Raw genomic sequence first — 6,606 nt, forward strand, 5'->3', positions numbered from 1 at the left:
AGCTCAGGTGGAAGAGGAATGCTGCAAGTCCATCAAACAGTAGAGGAGGAGAAAAGAGGCCTTGAAGAATATATCAAAGACAGTGAAGAAGATGCACTTCAAATGGTCAAGAACGAGAAACTATTCAACACCAATGAAAGAAAGCAGGCCTACAAGAAAGAACAAGTCAAGAACCGAGCAGAAAAATGGAGAAATAAGCCCCTGCATGGTCAATATTTGCACAATATAAGTGGAAAATCAGACATCACCAAGACCTGGAAATGGCTTAAGAATGGCAACTTGAAGAAAGAAACAGAGGGTTTAATACTGGCTGCACAAGAACAGGCACTAAGAACAAATGCAATAAGAGCAAAAGTAGAAAAGTCAACAACAAACAGCAAGTGCCGCCTTTGTAAAGAAGCAGATGAAACAGTGGACCACCTAATCAGCTGTTGTAAAAAGATCACACAGACTGACTACAAACAAAGGCATGACAAGGTAGCAGGGATGGTACACTGGAACATCTGCCAAAAATACAAGCTACCTGTAGCCAAAAATTGGTGGGACCAGAAAACTGAAAAAGTTGTTGAAAATGAAGATGCAAAAATATTATGGGACTTCCGACTACAAACAGACAAACATCTGCCACACAATACACCAGATATCACTGTAGTCGAGAAGAAAGAAAAACAAGTTAAAATAATCGAAAAGAAATAGAAAAAAAATCACAAAATACAAAGATCTACAAATTGAAATTGAAAGACTGCGGCAAAAAAAAAAGACCAAAATAATCCCAGTGGTAATTGGCGCCCTAGGTGCAATTCCAAAAGACCTTGAAGAGCACCTCAACACCATAGGGGCCACAGAAATCACCATCAGCCACTTACAAAAAGCAGCTTTACTGGGAACAGCCTATATTCTGCGACAATATCTATAATAACAGCAACAACATTGACAATAAAATTCTGGCATCCCAGGTCCTTGGGAAGGACTCGATTTCTGGATAAAACAAACCAGTCAATAACACCTGTCTGACTGTGTAAACAACAACAACAACAACAACAATAAATTGTCTCCCTTTCCTCACCCTAAAGAAATTCCTGTCTATGTATGCTGCTTTGGATTGCTATGATACACGATACAGTCCACTTATTCTAGAGTAGTTTCATTTAAATAATTTATTTATCAAAATAAATAACATAGCAGCCATCAAGAATATGAATGCAGAGAGGGGACAATTCTTTAATTGTTCTTTAAAAGAACTCTGTTTTCTTTTCCAAAGGAAAGAGCACCTAGCAATTTCAAGTATTTCTTCCTTTTGTGTAGTTTCAGTAACTACTGAAATCCTCTTTTAAAATGGGTCAGTTTGTGAAAGCGTTTTTTGTTTTTTGGCAGACTGTCATGGGAAAAATCACAGTAAATTATTATATACACCCTTTTCAGGGTTCAAAGAGCTTGGCCAGTAGATAGGTGTTCTTTTCCAGCTCAGGATCTTTCCTCTTCAGATTAAAGCACTTATTACAACTCCCTGTTTATTTAAAAATAGATTAATGGTGCCTCTTCTGTTTTTTTTCAGAGACAGACTTTATTCTGTCTTGTGTGAATCATTAAAAGTGCTGGTCTAGCTGTTCTAACTGCAAGATTAAAGATTAAAAAAAATTCATCTGACTTGACACAAGCCAGCTGGCATATTTTAACAAGGTCGATTTGATAGCGTTTATGTCCATAAGTTATGCAGATAAAAATGCAGAACACTATAGATAATAAAAAAGAGTGTATTTCTTTTAAAAACAATACCTTGTATTTTACTGTGATAGTACAACCAGCACATACACAGACACACAACATACACACACAGCTCCAAATTAGAAGAGACAGTGGCTAACATGATGCACAGTGTCATGGAGGCACAACGTGATGCTCTCGGGCTTCTGCAGACTTCAAAGGCAGCCCCATCCCAACACTGTCTTTGGCAGTGCTTGTGAAAAGCAGCATTTCTGCAGGTTTTCCCATTTGCAACAATGGAGAATCCTGTGGAAATGCTGCTGCTTTTCCTGCTGCTTCAGAACAGTGTTGCGGCTGCCTCTGAAGTCTGCAGCAGCCCTGAGATGCAACGTTACAGCTCCATAATGCTGCACATCATGTTACCCACTGGCTGACACCCAGACTAATGAAACACTGGGACAGCAATGTTGTGTACATGCTACAAGAGAGGGGCAATTTTCATCAATCTCCCCTTTCCTCTGAAGCCAACTGTGACTCCCAAGAATACGTCCTTGAGGGTTATGTGGCCTACAGGGATATATTTTAGGGAGTCACAGAGAGTTACAGGTGGAAAGGGAGATAGATGAAAATTGCTCATTCTCTGTAGCATGCACAGTGTTACCTGCACCAGTGCTTTGAATGTTGGCCATTGAAGTCTTGCTGAGGAAACTAACTGTTCTGCTGTTGATACTGCTACTCTGCCTCATTGTCCCACTCCCCCATCAGCGAGATGACCCAGGGCTTTACAGCACACCTTGGATTTTGCTTTCTCTTGGAAGAAAAGTCACTGCAGGTGTCTCTGTGATCTGATTGTTGTAATTTTGAGATAGTCCTTGACACAGAGCAGTGGGGGAAGATGGAGCCCATTGCAGTTAGAACCAATGTGTGCAAGCTGTATTCAGTTCTCCACCACGAGGGGGGAGAAATGTGATACTTGTACGATTCCTAATGGTGGCTGCTTTCAAAATTGATAGCCACTCTAAAGGGACATCCTCCAAGCCATCAAGCAGTGATTTAAATTACAAAAGATGGGCCATCCAGCTAACTAACTGTCCTTTTAAAAGTGTTGCTCTACACATTATCTATCTATCTATCTATCTATCTATCTATCTATCTATCTATCTATCTTGATATCTGGATACTCAGGGATGGGCCTTCTCCATTGCTGCCCCGAGGCTTGGAACACACTTCCGGCTGAAATAAGAGCCTCCCCATCTCTTACAACTTTTAAAAGGGCAATCAAGACGCATTTGTTCACCCAGGCTTTTAATTAGATACTGTTTTAATTGTGTTTTAATAGTTTTAACTTTTTAATTTTAATTGTTGAAATGTTTTAATCTTTTATTGGCTGTTTTTATTGTTTTGTAAACTGCCCAGAGAACTTGCATTTTGGGCGGTATAGAAATGTATTAAATAAATAAAATATCTATCTATCTATCTATCTGTCTGTCTATCTATCTGGTTTATATACTGCCCTTCAAAAAATGGCTCAAGGTGGTTTACAGCAAAACAAAAACAATTAAAATAAATTAACAATTAAAATCAAAACTAAATTAAACAATTAATATCATTTAAACATTAAAATAATTAACTTAAAACCAACATTAAAAATTTAAAACCATAAATCTAATTAAAAGCCTGGGGGAATAAATATGCCCTCTGTGCCTTTTTTTAAAAAGTTGCCAGAAATGGGGAGACTCTTATTTCGACATTTTAATGGCATCCCTGTACTACACAGATGTACCAATTTCAAATCTCTTAAACAAACCTTAATTGCTTCTCAGGCATGACTCGACCATTTCTCAGCGTGATTACTGCAGTGCCCTCTGCATGGGACTGTTCCTTCCAAGATTTGTTCTTGCAGACTGAAGCTGGAGAAGAGTACAGCATCGTGGATCCGATGCTGTAAGCTGCTGAAACCACAAATAACCAGGGCCCAAGGAACTGCACTGGTTACCAGTTAGTTTCTGGTAGTCACAGTTCAAAGTGCTGCTTTTTAACGTTTAAAGCCCTATGTGGGCTTTTGGGCCCTGTATATCTCAGAGAACTTTTCCTCTGACCACACAAACCTCCTCATCCTCTAAGACTCCCAAGGAAGACAGGGGCGTAACTAGGTTGGAGTGAGCCCTGAGACAAGATTCTTAAATGGGCCCCCCCGCCGAGAAATTTTTTAATAATAATAATAATAATAATAATAATTAATAATTCAATTTCTATACCGCCCTTCCAAAAATTGCTCAGGGCGGTTTACAAAGAGAAAAAGGTGCCTCTTTGCCCCGTAAGCAGGGGGCTTTTATTCTCACATTTCTGTCCTCATTCAAAACATACAAAAAACAGATGTACAAAATTGAGCAAATGAGAAGAGAAGAATTATATGGGAGTAAAACCTTTTTTTAAAGGAGTCAGGAAGCGCATCTTTGGAGGCTCAAATGGATACCTTTCAGGCACAACTATTTCCAAGTCAAAAATTCCTTTTTCATATGGTATATTTGCAAAACCAAGGATTTGAGCTTGAAGTTCATCTAAGCGACTTCCAGTCTGCCAGCAAGTAATACCCGGTGGTGGCTCTGTGGACAGCAGATGCAGCTCCCTTTTCAATCGTGAAGCTCTTTGCATTGTGCTCCGTTTTCGAAGTAGAGCTCTAAGAGCGGAGCCGAATGCGCTCAGGGGCATAGCAAGGTTGGAGTGGGCCCTGAGAAGAGATTTTAAAATGCCCCCCCCCAAAGTCTAGGGCCTCCACACACCCCAGGCTTCCAAGGATTTAAGTCTGATATTTCAAAATAAGTATGCTGCCAAGAAATACATTTCACTGAATACACACACACACACACACTTCACAATATATAGTGATATACACTGAATACTATATATTTGTGCTACTTTTAATGCCTAGAACACACTAGAAACACTAATTATTAAAATGGGCCCCTTGCTGCAGATTAGCAAAGGAGACTTTCAGCCATGCAGGGTGAGCCTCTGTTTGTTTTCTCAGAATTCTGAACCAGTTCAGTAAAGTTTGATTCCAGGAGGTTTTTCACAAGAAGCTTTTAAAGCCCTTTAACACACATCTCCTCTGGAATGGAGGTGCTGCATTCACATGTTGGCCAGATTGACCCTAAGGGGAAAAAATATAAAAGCACAACACATGCATCACAGTTCTCACTCATGTCTCAGTTCTCACTCAGACCTGGGTTGCAAAACAACTTGAACATAAGTGTATTTATGAATTAATTAATTAATTAATTAATTAATTAATACATAAATACATTTGTTCCAGAAGTTTTTGTAATTTCCTGCCATGAAACAAGCCACTTATAGGACTTTTTAGAGGTTTTTTTTAAGCCAGCAAATTTTCCAATCAGTTTTAAATTAAATATTCAGAGACTTCTCAGTCTCCCCCCCCACCATCAAAGCCCTATGGCAAGCAGATCCCTACCTGTATATAGGGGGTGGGGGGAGTGTAACCACAAAAAGGAATTCATATTCTACCTGGCAAAGGCTGAGCTGTCTGGCCTGGGAAGAGGGTCTGCTGCAGAGAGCTGTAGTGGCCACTCTGACTGCCAGCCTTCTTCCTGGGGCTTGCCAGCCTACTCGAATTCAGGCTTCACTGAGGCCTACACGGAGGCCTCCCTGGAAGCCCCGCCCACCCGCCGATCAGCTGAGAGGCGCCAGGGAGAAAAGCAGCTTGCCTGCTGCTTTGATTGCCGACCAGGAGGACAAGCAGGAGGGAGGGCAAACAGCTCAAGTGGCTGAAGGGTCTTGGGGCTGGGCAGGGGGCAATGGGGAGTCATGTGAGGTGTCTCTGGGGGGCCCCTCAAGGCAGTGGGGCCCCGAGACGACTGCCTCCCCCTGCCTAATGGTAGTTGCGCCCCTGAAGGAAGACATTGCTTCATATAGCACCTCTCTGAGATCAGATGGTATGGAACACGGACTGTTGATTTGTGGCACTTTGTCTGAATGTCTTCCCTAGAGAAGTCCATCACTCACTCACTCACTCAATCAATGTATGGAACATAAGCCCTATTCAGACATTATGCTGAATAAACATATGAGTGTACAGTGTACACAGATACAGATCTGTACACAAGTCCAGTTATTCACATGTTTTGTTGAACACAGGTACAGCAGGACCCTTCCTATCTGGCCTATTCAGATGCTATTTTTAAAAAAAATGTACATGAGTACAACTGCCCCAAAGCACTCTGAAAGTCTGGAGGTTCACTTTTAAAATGAGCACAGGTATAGTCATTCACATAAAACCATGCACAAGTGAACAGACTTTAGTACACATGTACAACATAATGTCTGAATAAGGCTATAGTTTTAGTTCAAACCAACCAGCTATGGAACAAAACTGGGTCCCAGAAGCATTAGTGCTGGAATTATCACTGACAGGTTCTTTTTCTTTGCCTTAAAAAAAGAGAAGAAGAAGGTAAAAACAAAGTTTTGCAGGAAAAATGGAAGCAGTACAGCAAGGGAAATAAATGGGCTCTCTGCTGCTTCTAAAGTATTCTTGTGAGTCTGCTTTCAAGTGTTTTGGTGCCATGATGGCAAGAGCCTGCCATTCAGGAGTGGTTGGTTTTAAGGGTCAGTTCCTAGTCTTCAAAACTCATTCACTAAGGCCAGGCATATAGCCAGGTGATGGTATAACCAGGTGATGCTATAACCAGGCATATAACCAGGTGATGCTTCCTTGGGACGAGTCTTCCAGGCAGGTGCAGTTCCACGGAATGCAAAGCTTGATGTGGGAATTCTGTTGTATGCATAAGATAAACTGAAGTTCATGGTTCTCCAACAGGGATATCGCAGACGCTTGCCAACTCTCCTTTGCTTAGTTACTAGCCAATTTCTGTTCACTTGCTC

The 6,606-nt window shown here is 41.0% G+C and overlaps 1 protein-coding gene across 4 annotated transcripts in view; it reads right to left on the reverse strand.

The window, feature by feature from the left end:
• The window catches only part of ANKRD55 (ankyrin repeat domain 55), a 115,229-nt gene extending 109,894 nt beyond the window's left edge, over positions 1-5,335 (reverse strand). For 3 of the 4 annotated variants that reach the window (XM_053300246.1, XM_053300242.1, XM_053300243.1), the window contains exon 1: positions 5,233-5,335. The gene's annotated coding sequence lies outside the window, so the exon portion shown is untranslated. The remainder of the gene's footprint in view (positions 1-5,232) is intronic. The other variant, XM_053300244.1, reaches the window with a different exon arrangement.
• Between the last annotated feature and the right edge of the window lie 1,271 nt (positions 5,336-6,606).

The sequence above is a fragment of the Hemicordylus capensis genome, chromosome 2 (genome assembly GCF_027244095.1).
Source record: "Hemicordylus capensis ecotype Gifberg chromosome 2, rHemCap1.1.pri, whole genome shotgun sequence".
Lineage (NCBI taxonomy): Eukaryota > Metazoa > Chordata > Lepidosauria > Squamata > Cordylidae > Hemicordylus > Hemicordylus capensis.